General features: G+C 46.3%; 1 protein-coding gene across 1 annotated transcript in view; it reads right to left on the reverse strand.

The window, feature by feature from the left end:
- The window catches only part of FRMPD3 (FERM and PDZ domain containing 3), a 106,478-nt gene extending 100,036 nt beyond the window's left edge, over positions 1-6,442 (reverse strand). Inside the window, exons 1-2 of the mRNA XM_072625697.1 lie at positions 6,219-6,442; positions 5,278-5,765 (exon numbers count right to left, since the gene is read on the reverse strand). The gene's annotated coding sequence lies outside the window, so the exon portion shown is untranslated. The remainder of the gene's footprint in view (positions 1-5,277; positions 5,766-6,218) is intronic.
- Positions 6,443-18,243: the final 11,801 nt, after the last annotated feature.

Here is an 18,243-nt window from a genome sequence, read left to right on the forward strand (position 1 = left end):
TTTGCCATCTTGGCAGTGTCTAAGTTGGTGGGGCTATGGAAAGCTAAGCACACCAATATCCCGTTAGTGGATTCATGAACTGGTCCAAACGTTCCGGAAAGCTACATGGAATTATGCTAAGAAGGTACTAAAACATCCATACTCTGACCCCAGAGACTCTACTACTAGGCATACACCCTTAGGAGATTAAGGAAAGAAAAAGGTCTCACATACATCCAAACATTCATAGCAGCCATTTTGGGTAGCAGAGAATTGAAAACAAAGCCCACTGTCAGGGGGATGGCTCAACACACCGTGATATATGAATATCATGAAATATTACTGTGCCATAAAAATTATAAATATGAAAATTAGAGAGAAGTATAAGAAGACATATACGGCTGCAAAACGAACCAAAGGGAGCCAATAAAACAATACACATGCCTACCACAATGTAAATGGAACCAGCAACAAAAGTCAGAACTGAATGCCACGTACTTACAAAGACCAAGGCTCAGGCCCAAAAGAGATAGGAGAACCAATCAACCAGCAAGCACACATTAAACACCTGTGGAGGTGGAATGTAACATATACTGTCTGACTTCTGAAGGACTGCTTACTGAGTGGGAGGGGGAGAGAGATACTGGGAAAGAAAGGTTATTTCAAAATAAGAGATCAATAAATCATTTGTAAATCAAGAGACAGAATGCTAGACATCAACTCAGAAAGAGCAAGGGAACAAGCATTTAATAAAGAACTTACTATGTGCTGAGCACATTTGCTTTACAAATATTAGCTCAGATTGACTTCTCAGTTCTGTCGATGGCTAGCTACGTGACCGTGGGCAAATCACTTTACCACCCTTACCCTCAACTTCCTCATCTGGAAAAGGAGAATACTGTTCTCACTATTCATCTCAGTGTTTTAACAAGATTTCATAAATGTCAACTATTAAATGTTCAAGTGGGTGTGATCAATTCAGTGGGCCACTGAATCCTTTGGATATTTTCTTGCTACAGGTTGTCCCATAGCTGATACCACTGTTACCCCCATCTATGGAGGCCTGGACATGAGCTGTGGGCCCTGTGGATCATATTTGTGGAGGCCCAGAGACTCTTGGAGATTTTCCCAGAGGAGACTCTGGATGGGGGCAAGGAGCCAAAGAGATATTGATCCTTTCAGCCTGCCCTTTCACACAGATTGGGCTACAATACCTCACCCCACGTAACATGGACAGTGTTAACACTGTAACAGAGTACAGGCTCTGGATCGAGGAAATCTGGGTTCAAATTCTACCTGTGTGACAATAGGCAAGTCACTTCCCCTCCCTAGGCCTCAGTTTCCTCCTCTGTAAAAAAAAAAAAGAGGGGGTTGAACTTGATGGCTTCTGAGGTCCCTCCTGGCTCTAATTTCCCATCCTATGAATCTTCTCTTCCTCCTCCTCTTCCAATTATATATCTATCCTTATCTGTTTCTTCCATGCTGTGTTCCCAGTAGAATATAAGCTCCTTCAGGACAGGCACTCTTTTCTGGTTTTCTTGGTATATCATCCAATTGTGCACAAAGTAGATGCTTAATAAGTACGTGAATTGATTGAGGAGTGAGCACTCCTTGTACACATGGGAACTGAATCCACTTGCCTGCCCTCCCCAGGTACACAATGAATGGGACCTGTTTCCACCCCAAGCAGTGGAAATGAAGAGATGGCCCTTCTTGACATCAGCAACACCATGGCACTGTACCAGCTGCTCTGAAGCCTGCTAGAGACCTGGCAGGATTAAGAAGGTATAGTCCCCTGACTCTGAGGAGGCAGGACCTGAGACACCAGGAACCTTCTAGAGCCACACACCTGATGGAAACTTGATGGTCAACAGCAGCCATGTGCCAAACAGCTGCTGGGGTACAGCGAGGATTGGATGGCCTTACAAAAGAGCAACTGAGAGAGCTTTGAATACATCTCTACCCAACTCAGGATCTTGCAATGGCTCCTAGTTGCCTTACAGCAAATGATACTAAATGATATTAAAACTCATTTGAGTTCCAAGGCTTTCCCCTCTTACGCATATAGCCCTAGTACTACCAAACAATATTTGGAATATGGTGAGGATTCCCCCCCAATCCAATTAAAGCAGAAGTTCTTGATGTGTCTGTGAAACTTGGTAGAATGAAAGCCACAATAGGGATTTGGCTTTGGAAGGGTAACATATTATTCAAAAGAAAAAGGATAGGTAAAGAGGAAACGAGAGCAGATTGGTGGCTCAAGACTCATCTCCTGAGTTCAAATCTAGCCTCTGACATTTCCTAGCTGTGTGACCCTGGGCAAGTCACTTTACCCTGTTTGCCTCGGTTTCCCGATCTGTAAAATGAGCTGGAGAAGGAAATGGCAAACCACTTCAGCATCTCCACCAAGAAAATCCCAAATGGGGTCACAAAGAGTTGGAAATGACTCAACAAGAACACCATCACCACCACCAAAAGGAATAGGGGGTGGCATTATGGTAAAAAGAGAGACTAAGGTGAGGAAATCAACCATTGGATGAAGGAAACAAAACCAAAGCGATATTCTGTCCTAACACTGCAGATCACCTGGTCAGAAAGAGGGAAAAAAGGAGTTCAGGAAGCAGATGCTAAGCCTAGCAGAAACATCAGCTTGAAAGGTCTGCAGTGGAGGATGCAATGATGTGTGTATTTGGTCCTGTGTTGTTTCACATTTGAATCAATGATTTGGCTAACTATGTAAATAATTGTCAAATATTCAGATGACACAAAGTTGGGAGGGAGAGCTAGCACAATGGATGAGTCAGGATCCCAGAAGATCTTGGACTGAATCAAACAAGATGTAATTTAATATTGATGTATGTCAAGTCTTACACTTGGGTTCAAAAAGTCAATTTCACTAAGTACATTATGGCAGAGGTGTGGTTGGACAAGTTTGGAAAAGATATAGGATTTCATGGCAACGCAAGGCTCAATATGCATCCAAAGCGTGATATACACACGTAAAATAAAAATCGCTAATGTGTTCTTAGGTTCTAATAGGAAAATTTCCAGGAAGAAAGAGAATAGAACTTCTGTGTTTTGCCTGGTGAGAATGCACCTATAGTATTGTGATTAAGTCTGAGTTCCAGTTTGGGAAAGACATTGACAAACTAGTGTATCCAGAAGACAAACAAGAAAAGATGGGATCAATTGAAGGAAGTGGGCTGCGGGAGGGGCAGAAGATGAAACTTACTGTTTGGTCTCAGTGGGCAGAATCTAAAGCAATGGGTAGGAGTTGCAAATAGGTAAATTTGGCTTGATTTCAGGAAAATCTTACAAGGAAGAGCTATCCAAAGGTGTAATGGGCTGCTTTGGGAAGCAGAACTTATTTATTGGATTTCAAGAAGAAGTTAGGTGATTGCCTATTGGGCATGCTGTAATGGGAATTCTTGGAGGGGATGGATGGGATTAAACTGGACTAGTTGGATACTGGTAATTCTGAAAATCTGTGATTTCGTGTGAAACTTAGTGAGTGCTAGCCTTGGAAGCAGAGGACGTGGATTCAAATCCTGCTAGCTATGTGATCATGGACAAGTCTCAACCATCCTGGGCCTCCACAAAATGATGAGCTTGGGACTAGGTGACCTCAGAGCCCCTTCCAGCCCCAAATCTTTGATCCAATGACTGATTCCTCCAGATCAGTTAGAGTGAGGGGGGAAGGGACCAGCATCCAGGGGTCTCTGAAATGAAGAGGAGTAATAGATTAGAGATTCAGAATTCTGGAATTAGAAATGGATTCTCAGACATAGCTAATGTCTTCATTTGTCTTGCTTGACAATACATATATATTTGCTACAAGGGAAGATGTCTATTTGGACTCTGGGTTAGTAGCTATGCTGGATATACCCCTCAAAAAGCATCAATAAAACATTAGTTTTTTTTTTTTAAGAACCCATCTCTGGATGTCTTAACTGCATCTGCATCTCTTGGCCCAGACTCACCCATGTCACTCCCCACCCACCCACCCAGGGCTCCTAGCTATTGGGGCTTTGCAATCAGGTGGGCAGAGAGACCGAACCGCATTCTCCAAAGGGCCCTGGTTCCCGGGGTAGTTCCTTCTGCCGCACTGGGTTAGAGAATAACCCTACCTCCAGGCAAGGGGAAAAACCCTGGAGGGCATTCAGGAAAAGGGAGGGGGCAGAGGAGGGGGAGGGGGAAGAGGAATGGAGTGACTGAAAGGAGAGCATTCACCAAGAAAGCTTTGATGGTAGCTGCAAGGGTCAGAGGTGACGGCTACCACCACCGAGAGGCTGAACAGTTTGGCTTCGCAAAGATCTCAGTGTCAATGGATGGCACGCAGGATGCCTTGGCCGTTGGGGCGTATGGAGACAAGGCTACAAGTGTTGGGAATGCCCGTCACACTGCCCGACAGCTGCGTTGCAGTCTACACCTGCTTGGGGACGTTAGTTGTATGGACCGGGGTGCCTCCATTTTTATGGCCAAGCAGGGCAGGTGCTGTATCTGCAGTAATATGCACCTGCCATCATGCCCCAACCCCCTGAAACAAACCCAGAGCCCAAGCATCACTTCCAGGGGCACGCAGCAGCCCATGTGTATGTGGGTAGGTGTTTTTTTTGGGGGGGGGTGGCACTCCTGGCTCAGAGTGTATTACCTGGGCTTTGCAATAGAGGATGGCACTCCCTGCATTCTAACTAATGTGCTGCTCAGTGGTCGGGTTGTCTTGTGAACGCTGCCCCAGAAGCCATGCACATGTTTAGACGGTGGTTTGCAGCCCGCCAAAGATTGCATGTTTTCGATATAACCCAGTTCAAGTTGCCCCCCATCCCACCGAGTCTCTCCCTCTCCCTGTCTCCAGCCTGTGCACCCGGCTCCTTGCAAGCGAGACGAGCACGCACCCAGAAGCTGCATAATGACCGTGCTTTCCCCCACCTCCCCACCCCCCGGGGCCGGCTGCCAGCCGCCTCAGAATCCCTGGGAGCGCGCCCACCCGCCCGTCCAGGGAGACCCAGAGGAAACGAGGCGCTGGCACCCAGGGGAGAAGCCCCCACCCCTCTGTGCCCATTTTCTCCCGGCCCTGCTGCTGGCCGGCCGTCGGTCCCCTAGAGTGCGCGCTGAATGCAGCCTCGGGCAGGACCCCCCCACCCCACCCCTCCCTCGTTCGGGGAGTCGCACGGGTCCTGCCAGGGCAGCCCCTGGGAGGGGGCGCGTGCAGCGCAGTGCCCAGCCGTGCAGCGCCTGGCAGCGCCGGGCCTTGGCCTTGCTCCTGGCCCCGCCACGCCGCGCCGCGCCTCCACTTACCGTCTCCGAGGTCTTCCCTCCTCCTCCTCCTCTTCCTCCTCGGTCCTCCGCGGCGGCGGCGGCGGCGGCGGCAGCGGCGGCGGCCCGAGCGAGCTAGCTGCGGTCCCGGCACGAGGCCGCCATGGCCCGGGGCTTCAGTGGCAGCGGGCGCCGGGGGCTGCCGGCCCGGGACGCTCGGGGCTCGGGCGCGGGGGGCGGACTGCGGGCAGGGAGGCAGAGGCGCGCGCGGGCTGCTCGGCCGGGCTCCATGGCTGCTTGGCGGCAGCTTTCACCATCGCGCCGGTTGCGGGGAGTGCGGCGGCTGGCGGGGAGGCAGCCGGACGGCGGCGGCGGGGGCGAAGGAGGAAAGGGAGGGGGGAAGGGGGAGGGGAGGAGGAGGAGGGAGGAGGAAAGGAGGCAAGAGTGGGGGAGCCTTGCCCGAGGCTTCTCCCTGTAGTCCACCGGCTCCTGTCAGTCCCCCCCCTCCAACCGGCAAAGGCTTAAAAGCGCTAAAAATAAACAGAAAGTGGACTACGTCAAACAACCGCACAGATGTGGCGAACATCTGCCGGCTCCCAGAAGCCTCCCCCGGCCGGTCCCGTCCCGTGGCGTCCAGTCGCGTGTCTCCCGTCCCGCCCGCCCATCCGTCCGTCTGTCCAGCCCCGGCCCGCCCCGTCCCGTCGCTGCCGCAGGCCGGCGGCTCCAACCTGGAGGCTGTGAGCGGGCGCCAGGCTGGACTTCTTCTCAATTCCAAATTGAGAAAGAGGGGAAAAAATCTGCAGAGGCGGAGGGGCGGGCACCGCCCCCCCAACACACACACACACACACACACACACACACACAAGCGCGCACACGCGCTCCAGCCCAACCCAACCCACGCTAGCCCCCAGCTCGGTCCGCTCCCTGCGCAGCTCCGGCCACCCTGGCCCAACCCGGCTGGCCAGCCAGCGCCCGCACCGCACCTGTTCTCTCCCCATCTGTCCGTCTGTCTGTCTGTCTGTCCGTGGACCCCCGGGCAGCAGCCGCCGCCGCTGCTGCCGCCGCAGCAGCTGGAAGGAGCGCGAGTCGGGGAGCCCCGGCCGGCGGCGGCGAGCAGCCTAAGCAGGCTGCCAACTAACGGGGAGGTCTGCTTAGAGCATGCGGCGGCTGGGGCGGGAGGGAGGGAGTGAGGGAGGATGCTGAAGGTGTGCGTGTCTGTGTGCGTTCACCAGCAGATGGAGGGCGTGTGCACACACACGTGCACACGCCTCTGACAACGGGGGCGCGCGCGCGCACAGGCACACACACACACACACACACACACACACACACACACACACACACACACACACACACAGCAGCCAGGGCAGAGCTAGGCACATTCCACAGTACCTGATGGATGGTCTAAGGGTTTTTCTCTCCGTGACTCGGAGGGAATGCTAAATACATCAGAACCGAGACTGGGAGCACTAGTTCTCTGTCCCCTCCCCCCCCCACACACACACACATGCCCAGATTCCCCTGGGCAGGGTAGCATTGGGACCCACCAACAGAGGAAGGAGTGGGATTTGGAAAGAAGTGTGGCGACATGCCAGAAAGAAGGGAGAAGCTGGGGCAAGGAGAGGATCGCTGTATGTGTCTGCTGCTACCAGACAAAGGGTGGCTATTCCTGAGTGTCACAGTCACCCTAAAGGGACAGCCAGATCTAGTATTGGGTAATTTAGGCCTCCTCAGGGTTTCCAGCTTTGAAGGCTCTGGGGGGAGGGAAGGGGTTGTCAGGGAAGCTTCTTCCCGTCTTAGGATCTAATGACAGTATTTTCTTAAAGCCCAAATAGAAGAGGTCTCCCGGATGACCCGAGTCCCCTTTCATTTCTTAATCTATGATTCTGTGTAGATGACACCCAAAGACATCTGAGAGGGCTCTGTGCCAGACCATAGAGATGGACTATAGGTCTGCTTCCTCCCCTCCCCCCCCCACAACTGGGAAATCAGCAAAGCTTTGGCCACTGCACACCCTGTGCACTAATGCCTCCCTTTGGGGGCTTCTTACAGAGAAAGGATGGAAAGTCCTTGCATTTGGGGGAAAGCAACCGGGCTTGGAGAAAAACAAACAAATAAAGGAAAATCAATGGAGTTAACAATTGACTCAGAGCCTAATTAATGCTGATTAAATTAGACACCTAGACACATGCACATTCCGGCACATGCAACCACACATATGCCCACAGGCAGGAAAAGACCCTCACACACCCTGCCACACAGATACACAGACTGAACAGGCTCAAAGAGAATGTCAAGGCAGAGAATGACTCAGACTTCATTTCTAATCCCTTCACATCAGGGAAGTGAGGAGTAGACCTCTCAGGTCCCAGGGGATGGTGGGGAGAGGGGAGCAGCTGCCCAGGATGGATAAGGTCAGTAGGAGGCAGGCAGCTCAGGCACAGGCTGGTTCAGGGATCCTCTAGAGAAAAGCCAGATATAGGGTGGCCCCTCCTGCCTATAAAGCCCCATGCGCCACTTTATATTAATAACACACCAACAAGTCACTTGAGTTTGAGTTATTGTAATAACTGAAACCAATACATTTTGCTCAGAGCATATGCTGAGGTTTCAGCCTACCTATCTACTCTGCTGCAAAGCACAGTCAAGAACTGGGGGGGAGGGATGGGAGGAGACAGACATTTGGCTGGAAAGGTACTGGTCAGGCTGCTTCTCTAAAATTGCATGTTTCATAATTATCTGCTAGTATTTAAATAAACAAATTCTGTTTAGTTCACATCAGAGGTAATTCACCATTTCCATTAACTTCTGGGCAAGTCACTTAGTCCGTCAGCCTCAGTTTCTTCCTCTGTAAAATGAAGGGGTCAGATTCAATGGCCTCTAAGGTCCCTGGTCTTGTGTCACCGAGCCTATGTGAATATGGCTCTCACATGCCCTCTCTTATAAACAACAAGCTAAAATTCTTGAGAGCAAGGACCCTTTTCTGTTCTCCTTGGATATTCCCCACCTGGTAAGTATAATGTCTGGCACGTACTATGAATTTAATACTTACACACAACCACAGGTCTCTTTCCAGACTCTCAGTCTAGTATCCCTTCTGGGATAACCTCAAGCTCTCTCACAGATCAAGCCTCTCAAGGCTGTCCACTCCTAAAACTACAGATCACAATTCCCTCCCAAACAACCCTAAATTCAATGGTCAACCAACTGACAAGTAGCTCACAGCAAAGGCATTCCTGAAAGAAGAAAGCATTAACAGCAGAGGTAAAGCATTGTCCCATCAACCTGAGGCGCACCCTCCCACAAACACCCACAACAGGAATAAGAAGAGTGGGCACACACGTAGAATGAGATAGAATACACAGAAAGAGAAGGCACACATAGAGGGGACATCTGTGGCCAAGGCAACTCACCCCTCTGATGCTGCAGGGCCCCGATATCCTATTCCTTCTTGTGCTATCCTCACACTACTCGCCCCTGGGCATGCCATCTCTGCTGGGCAGGCCTCAGCTGGGATCCCTGGCTCCGCTCCTCTCCACTGCTCAGCTCTCTCTTCCCACCTCCTTGACTTCTTGCCGATTCACTTGACTCACAGATGAGATGCTTGCTCGATGCTGCCAGGGAGGGGACAAAGAAATCCCCTCTCCTCCTGCCAAACAAACTTTTCCCCAATAGCTTCTCTATTGACTGGCTTATTGGAAAGTCTGTTCAAACTGCAGAGCTGGCTGCCTTTTTATAGGCCACCAGGGGTGGGACTAATCTTTAACCAGCCAATGGTTTCACAGCCCTGTAATGCTAGCAAATTGATTGAGTTTCTTCTTAATTCTTAAAGGAGCAGTAAGTCTTTTGACTGGCTCAGTCTCAGGTCTCTTTACAATCTGGATCATGATCCCCTGGGACAGAATTTCTTGACAAATGAATTTAACAAGGATGTTCCAGATGTCAATTTCCTATTGAAATTCTTAAAATGAAAATAAGTAAAATGGTGCATGTGGGAGGATTATGCCATGGCTTCCCAACCTGGAGTATGCATATCTCCAGGGGTATAAGAAGATTGCATGGGGAATATGGAGTGTATAACTATATTTTTCCTAATGAAATATTCCGAAAACAATAATTCCAGGGGGAAAACATTATATACCAAATGAAGTTTTCTTTATGAAAAATCTCTTATTTTATTTCTTCTGTGTATATGCATCGTGAACTCTAAAATTTATTTCCTTTTTTATTGAATAGGGTGTAGAGAAAGGTTCGCTGAAAAGCAAAAGGGCCCAAAAAGGTTGGGAATGCTTACACATTGTGAACCTCATCTCTTACCAAGAAAATCTGCAGCTCCCTAGTGAGCTGGAGGTACCTCCCCTCCCCAACACAGAAGCTAGGTTTAAGTGAATCAGGGAATGCTAATCCCTTTCCCAACAGGGGAGGAAGGGAAAGTAAAGCCAGGAGACAGGTTGGGAGGATCTTTGAAGCTCCCTCCAGTTATAACATTCTCTGGAACTGAGACTCTCACAGACCTATTTCTAGGCCTTTTACCTCTATGAATGTAAAGGGAGTCCCTGGGCAAACCTAACTCCTTTAAAGCAATAGTTCAATCCTAAAATAGCTTACCGACCCAGGAGCACATCAACAGGTCAGGTGGTTCCCTGGGAGGAGCAAGGGGCTGGCTTTGCATGGGTTTGAATCTTTTCCTTTAATACTTAAAATGAATATGATGGCTGGCAAGTCAGATCTTCCTGTTTCTAAATCCAACACTCTCCCCCTAGTTACCCCTTCCAGCTCTCAGTTCTTCCATCTTCTGTGTGACCTTGGGCAAGGCCTTTTAACATCCTTGGCCTCAGTTTCTTTTTCTGTAAAATGAATGTGGGGGGGGTCCCTTCCAAGGAAAAACTTCTCTGAGATCCCTTCCACCTCTAGACTTATAAAGCATTCTTGGTATAGTAAAAGATGCTAAAATTGAGGTTAGGAAGACACGAGTTTGAATCCTGCCTCAGATACATCACTTAATCATTCTGTGCCTCAGTTTCCTCATCTGTAAAACACACATAATCATAGTAACTCTTCCACAGGGTTGTAGTGTGGTCTTGAATGAGATGTAATATGCAAAGAAAGAACTTTGCAAACCTTTGATATTGGCAACTATGTGTAGGACAGATTGGAGAGGGGAGAGGCCAAATGAGGTGACCATTGGAGTAGTCCAGGAGAGAGGACCTAAACTAAGGTGGTGGTTTCATGAGTGGAAAGGGACAGATCTGAGAGATGTCGAGGTAGAAACTATAAGATTTGACAGCTGATCTCAGGTTGGGGGTGGGAATCAAGGATGACTCAGAGACTACAAACCCCTAATGGTACCCTTAACTGAGGGAGGGATGAGGGTGAAATGATGAGTTCCATCTTGACCATGTTGCGTTAGATGTGATTTCATCGGGGTGAGGAGCTTCCCAAGGGTTTGCTGCTTTTGCAACTAAGTCTTCAAGAGTTGCCTGGGTCACACAGTTGATAGGCCTCAGAGGTAGGGCTAGAACCCAGCTCACATTGACTCCCTAAGTCCGCTCATAGAGAGCTGGATAGTAGTGGCTAGACTGCTACTACCTCTAGATGAGAGCTCAACATGCTGGTGGGCAGCGAGAGAAAGTCCAGAGCAGTTTGGAGATTTCACAAGGGAATCAGGACACATCTATTTAGTTAAAAGTAAAAACAGCTTTATTGGGCAAAAGGTTGTATGTTGGGAGATTATTCAGTTATAGTGGAAAATATATTCTTTGTTATCTGGGATGGTTCTCTGGGAGTAGAGAGGAGGAAGGAGAAATTGAGGAGATATAAAAACAAAAGTTTGCAACAATTTATTTTTTAAATAGGAAACAGAATTTTACTTGAAAGGATAGTGCATTAAGAGAAAGTTTGGATGGAAAAATGGGAGGCAGAACAAACTATGGTTTTTTTTACTATAATGGAATATACTTGTGTGTTAAGAAATGAAAAAAATTGGTTTCAAGGAAGTCATCTACAGACTAATGCAGAGTATTTTGAGTCGAATGAGGAGAAAATTTTATTCTCTAACATCAATATTGTAAAAATGAACAATTTTGAAGGACTCAAGATCCCTGATCAAAGCTATAACCGACTATAATTCCAGAGGAATGATGCTGACAAATGCGACCCACCTCTTGATGGAAAGATGATAGCTGCAAGGTGTATATAAAATGAGACGTATAATTTGGGAGAATTTGCTTTGCTTGACTAGGCTTATTTAATAAAAGGCTTTTGTTTTTCTTTTTCATGGGGTAGGGGAGACTTATTGCTGTTCAGCTGTTTGGGGTTTTTTTTAGTCATGTCTGACTGTGACCCCATTTGGGATTTTCTTGGAAGGGATACTGGAGAGGTTTGTCATTTGCTTCTCAGCTCATTTGGCAGATGAGGAAACTGAGGGCAAACAGGTTTAAAGGACTTGCTGGGGGGGGGGGGGAGGGGGAAATGTGTCACTCAGCAAGTAGGTGCCTAAGGCCAGATTGGAACTCCGGGAAGATGAGCCTTCCTGACATCAGGCCCAATATCTGTGCCACCTAACAGCCCAAACCTCACCTCAGATATTTCTGATCTATGTGAACATGAGCCCCCTGGCCCTGGATTTTCTAGATTCTAGGACAATTATTTATCAGTTCTCTTTTTCAGGAGTTCTAAATCTTCTTTGTGTCCCTGAAGCCAATGGATTTCTTCTCAAAATTATATTTTAAGCATAAAATAAAGTACATGGGATTTCAAAGGAGATCAATTATGTTAAAATACAGTTCTCAAAATATTTTTACAACAAAGTCACAGACCCCAAATTAAGTGATGTCTCAACTACACACCAAAATTGAGGGAAGTCCTGGGAGTCCTGGTCTAGGACAATGGTGGCTGTCATCCAAGCACTGTGTAATATTGTATAACTTAGGACAAAATGTAGCTGTTGCCCAGAATTGTATCTTGGGATAGAACTTATTATGTTCTATGTTAACTTAGACCTTTCAAGTTCTCAGTGCTCTGTCCCAGAACATATCAGTCAATAGACATTTAATCAGAGTGCTTCATGTGCCAGATACTATACTGTATAGAAACTATGTTTCCAAGAACCAAGTCATAAATAGCAACTTTTGCACCTGCGGTATTTAGTACAACCAGTTCCCTCCCTATCCAGGATTCTGTGAAACAGGCCCCAGATGAGGGAAAGGATTTGCCTAAAGTCACAGCGGGGAAGGGTCATGAAGGGTCCCTGGTCCATAGATCAACTGTAGAAGGGCATGAGAAAGGAGTCTATTTGCCAGCTTGTCGCTGGTGCCCAAGTCGACCCAGATGCCATGATGCGCACTTCCCTTAGCCCCATGTCTCACTTAGCCAAAGCTAAGGCCAAGCCTCCAGTCTTGCTGGAGAGCCCAGGCCAGAATTCAGTTCTCTCTGAAAATATGAGCTACCTTGGTGAGTAGTGAAACCCTCATCAATGGAAGTATTCAGGCATAGGGTAGATGGCCTCTTCTCGCTGAGCTATTTTTCAGTCATGTTCAACTTTTTGTGAACTCATTTGGGGTTTTCTTGGCCAAGATACTTGAGTGGTTTGCCATTTCCTTCTCCAGCTCAGTTGACAGATAAGGAAACTGAGGCAAACAGGGTGAAGTGACTTGCCCAGGGTCACACAGCTATTCTGAGGCTGGATTTGAACTCACGTCTTCCTGATTCATCTCTCTATACACTGCAGTGCCGCCTAGCTGCCTACTTCTCAGAACTATGGTACAAAAGATTCTTACATGGAGGGAGAGGTTAGATTAGGTGACCTCTGAGGTTCCTATCATATCTTTCTGATAACATTTTCTCTGAATCTCTCCACTCCCATCATTCCCTTACTTGCATTTACTTATGTCTTATATATACTTACATGAATGAATGAAATGAAAATGAATGAATGAAAAAATATGTATTAATTGCTTATTACATACCAAGCACTTTATTAAATACTGGGGATACAGATAGAAAAGGGGTTCTCTCAAGGAGTTCACATTCTAATTAGGGGGGAAGCAACGCAAAAGATCCCCCAAGTATAACATACATTTCTTGAAGGTAAAGGCTGTTTTCCATTTTTGTGTTTCTATTACCAAGGTCTAGCACAATGCCTACCCAAGGAAGCATGTGACAAATGTTTTCTGTATTGAATTATATGCCTTAACCCAGTGGTTCCCATCTTGTGGGCTGTAAAACTCCCAGAGGGATCCCTGAGTCTATATTCAAATCCATAAAGAAGTAAACATACCTTCTATAGATTGGGAAAATGATATGTCTCCCACGCCTATGTATTACTGACTTTCAAATGTATGCAGAGAGTGTTATGCTTAACCAAATCTAAGTCCACTTAAAGGTGTTACTGAATTCCTACGGGTTTTTTTGCCATCATATATTTTCTCCACCAACAGACATTAATTGAAAAGAGCATGTTTGGGGACTTCAAGTTCCCATAATACTTGAGGACAAGAGTCTTACTCACTGGGAAAATTTCAGCAGACTCTATTTCTTTTTTTAAGAAAAAAAATTTATACATGGAACAGTTTTATTTATACAAGAAAGGACACAGAAAGGATTCTTATCCAAGTCAGTAGAAAGACAAAGGAATACCCCAATTTTGGAGGGCTAGCCTTCATATAGGGATTTGTCTAGGGCAGGGATGTGCTAGAGCCAGCCCATGCCAGTTCATGGGAGTTGATTGTTAAATTTTCAGTGTGGGTATTTGCCCCTCAGAAATTAACAAATGCTACAAATTAGGATTTGCTCTATTGTGTTCTTGGTTGCCTGAATTTAAGAAAGTGATTGAGAAAATCTCTAAAATGCAGATTAAACTGAAAAGTTTATTGTGCATAGGGATTTTTCTTTTGGAGAGCTGGTTGTTAAACATTATCAGCACATCTCTGCTTATAGTAGCACTCTGAATGAGGTCACAACATGGGCAAAAACCAGGGTTCACTCCCTTTCACTGGAGACTCATTCATTTAAGGGTCCTCTGCTACATTTCCCCCAGATCTCTGCCTGAACTACCCAATAGTGAGGGCATCCAACATAGATTCTGATTACATGAAGGATACTCCCATCATGGGCAATTTTAAGAGTCTTATAAGGGAGCCTGGTACAAGTGGCAGAGGTGAGCAAAGAAGAGGAATTACGGCAGACATGGGAACTGCCTCTATATGGAGTGAAAGATAATCTATACAGCCTGGACATGCATGTTCCAGAACTCCAGCATCCCTAGGTCAAATATTCTTTGAGATTTAATAACAATAATTAGCCAGAGAGTATGTACATGGCAGAACTTGTGGAAAGTCTTTTGAGTATTAATTGTCCAGGACACATGGGCCTAGTTCATGAAGTCTTTTCTACTGTTGTGATTGGTTGTTGAGGCATCATAACATATATTTTAACATATATTTGAGAGTCTCAACAGCCCTAGATGTAGACACTTGTTGTAGGGGGGAGGCCATTCATGATGGGCTGGTTTTCATAATTAATGATGATAAATGTCAGGGACATCATCATCTCACATCACTCACTTCCTCTACTATCTCTTCCACCATTTCTGTCTTACATGAAGAGATGACCCTTCTCCCCACCTCTACATACATAAACACTCCCATTTCATCCTGTCTCCTCCAGTAGATTGCCCCTCTCTGGCATTCTCATTCTCTCATTTCTACTGTTTCATCTTGTCTACTGGCTGCTTCCATGCTGTCTACAAATATGCCCAGGTTTCCCCCATCCTGAACAAAACATTTGACATGTTCATTCCCACTAGCTCTCATCCTGTGTCTCTCCTCCCCTTCCTGGCTTAACTCCTTGAGAAGGCCATCCATACTAGGTGCTTTCCACTTTTACTAAATCTCCGGCAATCTGAGTAAACCACATGGTGGATTTGGTATTTGATCCAAGCTTTGAGGAAAAAACTAGTATTCTAAGAGATGGAGGTAAGGAGGGTTGTATTTCAGAAAGGAGAAAAAGCCAGTGCCAAAGGGTGGTGATCAGAGATGAAGTGTAGTTTGCAAAGAAGAGCAAGATGTCTAGTTTAGTTGGACCTCATTGAATGTGGGAGTAATGTTCAACAAGGCAGGAAAGATAGGATGGGACCAGGGTATGAAGGACTTTAAAATGATAGAGTCATTTGATTCTGGAGGTAATAGGGAGCCACTGGAGTTTATTGAGGGGGGATGACACAAACAGAACTACACTTTAGAAAAAATTATTTTGTCAGCTGAGTGGAGGGATTAGGATGGGGAGAAAGCTGAGATAAAGAAGCCAACTGATTGCTATCAAAATAGCAAATGTCCAGGGGAGAAGTTATAAGGCCCTGAAGTGAGGTGGTGGTGATGACAATCCGGAGGAGACTCACACTAAAAATGTTGTAGATAAACAACCAGATTTGGCAATAGGTGGTTTCCATGGGGTGCTGAGGATGCTCCCTAGGTGGCCGGCCTGGATAACTGGGAAGATGGTGTTACCCTTGACAGTAACAGGAAAGTTGAGAAGAAGAGAGAATTTGGGGGGAAAGAAACTGAGTTCAACTCTGGATGTGATGATTTTGAGATGCCTATAGCATATCTCGTTCCAGATGACCAAGATACAGCTGTTGATGTGTAACTGAAGCTGTATTGGTTGGGGCTGGCGATACAGACCTCGGACTCAATAGCGTAGAGTTTTGTGAAAATCAAACCTATGGGAGGTGAGGAGGTTACCAAGAGCCTTGGATAGAGCCTTGAGAGACACCAATTATGGATATGACATGTATGAAGATCCAGCAAAGAGGATAGAGAATGAGTGATCAGACCAGTAGGAAAGAGTAACATCATGAGAATCCAGAGAGGAAAAGGTTTTAAGGAGAAGAGAGAGCTCAACATTGTCAGTGGCAGCAGAGAGGTCAGAGGAGAATGAGGATTGAGAACAGGTGATTAGATTGAACAATTAAGAAATCACTGATAACTTTGAAGAGGACAGCTTCTGATCAAAGATAAGATCGAAAGTCAACCTCTAGGGGGTTTAGTTGGGAGGGAGAAATGCTTTCTCTAGGAGTTCAGCTGTGCATGGAGAGAGAGATAAAGGATGGCGCCTTGAGGATTCAGTAGGACTCAGCGAAATTTCTTTGAAGTAGGGGGGAGATGGGCATATTTGTAAATGTCAGAAAAGGAACTAACAAAAAAGGCCAAGTTAAATATTAGAGAGAGAGATGGGGTGATAGCGAGAGAAATTGGCTGGATAAGGCTCAAGGGGGTGAGATCAAAGACATGAGAAGGAGGGGTAACTGTGGGAAAGAAGAGAGTCACATCTGCATCACAGAGTGAAGTAGATAGAGGCGGTCTGATCACCTTAGGTACTGAAAATGCCTTTGACAGAGACTACTTTTTTGCTTTAGATGGGAAGGAAAGTTTTTTGTTTTTGCTAAAGTTACAAGAAAACTTTCGAACTTTTAACATGCACATCCATGAGGCTACAGGGAGGTCGGAACTGGGTAGATTATGTTCAAAGAAAAGGATTAACCCTTAATATGCTATCGTAAGAAGGTGCAATATCATCTTTCCATATAGGGTGGAGGTACACTTGCAATTTCATCACTATGAACATTACCATCACCACCATCACCATCATCATCATGGACTGATCCATCATTTAGATTCCCTTCTACAGGCAGAAATTCATATATCAATCACACTTCAAACTATGAGGTGAGTCACAACAGCCAAAAGAAAGCATTGATTGGCTAATTAAGAAAACAAACACCAGGCCACTGAGGACAGATGTGCAGAGTTTTATTCATATGTTGCTATTTAAGCCACTTTATCATGGTGAAGTAAGTGGTCTGTTATTATCTTGATTTTATAGATGGGAGAAATAGAGACCAAGAGTGGCTGTGACTTACCCAAGGTCATATGACTAAACATGGCTGAAATGAGATTCCAATGCAGGTTTTCTAGACTTCAAATGCAGTCACGCTGTTGGTACAGCGGACAGAGGGTTGGATTTGGAGGAAGTGGTCCTGAGTTTAAGTCCAAATACAGTCAATTATTAGCTGTGTGACCTTGAACAAGTTACTTTTTCTCCCTGAGCCTCAGGTTCCCCCACTGTACAATGAAGGGGTTGTACTAGGTAGCCTCTGAGGACTCTTCCAGCTCTGGATCTTGGAACCTATGTGTGCCTTTAGGCAAGTCCCTTTCCCTCTCTGGGCCTCAGTTTCCCCATCTGTAAAATAAGGGGGTTGGACTAAGTGGTCTCTGAGGGTCCTTCCTGCTCTAGACTCAGGAGCCTATAAACTCAAAAGAGTCATGGTGGCAGCAGCCATTTCAGTAGACTAGAAAAAGGGCTCACTGAAAGCAGTTGGAAGCTTCTATAGGACACCATCTAGTCAGCCATCTACCCTGGCAATGTCTAGGGCTGGCCTTGCTCCTTGGAAGCAGGTTAAAGAACTCTGCCAAACAAGTGTCCCCTCCCAGTCTCTCTCATCACTTCCTTCTCTTCCATTTCCTATTCCTTTCACTATCATTCACCTAGTGACAAAAAAACAATCAAAAGGTCTTTCAAGGCAAAGCTGTTAGTTTTTTTGTGGCTCATTGAGCTACCCAATTTCCCCAGAAAGTTAGGGACTGGCAATTTGTGGCACAGAACTGTCATTAACTTGTGTGATCAGAAGTACGTTATTTAACCTCCTTTGACTCCAGTGTTCTTGTCTCTTAAATATGGGTACAATCAGCAGCTTCGTGGTAAGGAGAGGAAGCTGCAGACTGATTAATAAGAGTGAAGACATTCCCAAAATGCTTTCATTCTTTGCCTCAAAAACCATGGCTCTGAGACAGAGACAGGAAGCATTACTTAAGGTGCTTCAGGCAAAAAGTAATTCTCTGGCACTGCAAGAAGCGCCTAATTAGAGGAGGCTTAATTATAGTGTTTTTCCCTTATATGCCTTTCTTTGTCATTAAAACTAAAAGACATTTAGCACCCAGGAAACCCTCCCCA

This window comes from Notamacropus eugenii, chromosome X (genome assembly GCF_028372415.1).
Source record: "Notamacropus eugenii isolate mMacEug1 chromosome X, mMacEug1.pri_v2, whole genome shotgun sequence".
NCBI classification, from domain to species: Eukaryota; Metazoa; Chordata; class Mammalia; order Diprotodontia; family Macropodidae; genus Notamacropus; species Notamacropus eugenii.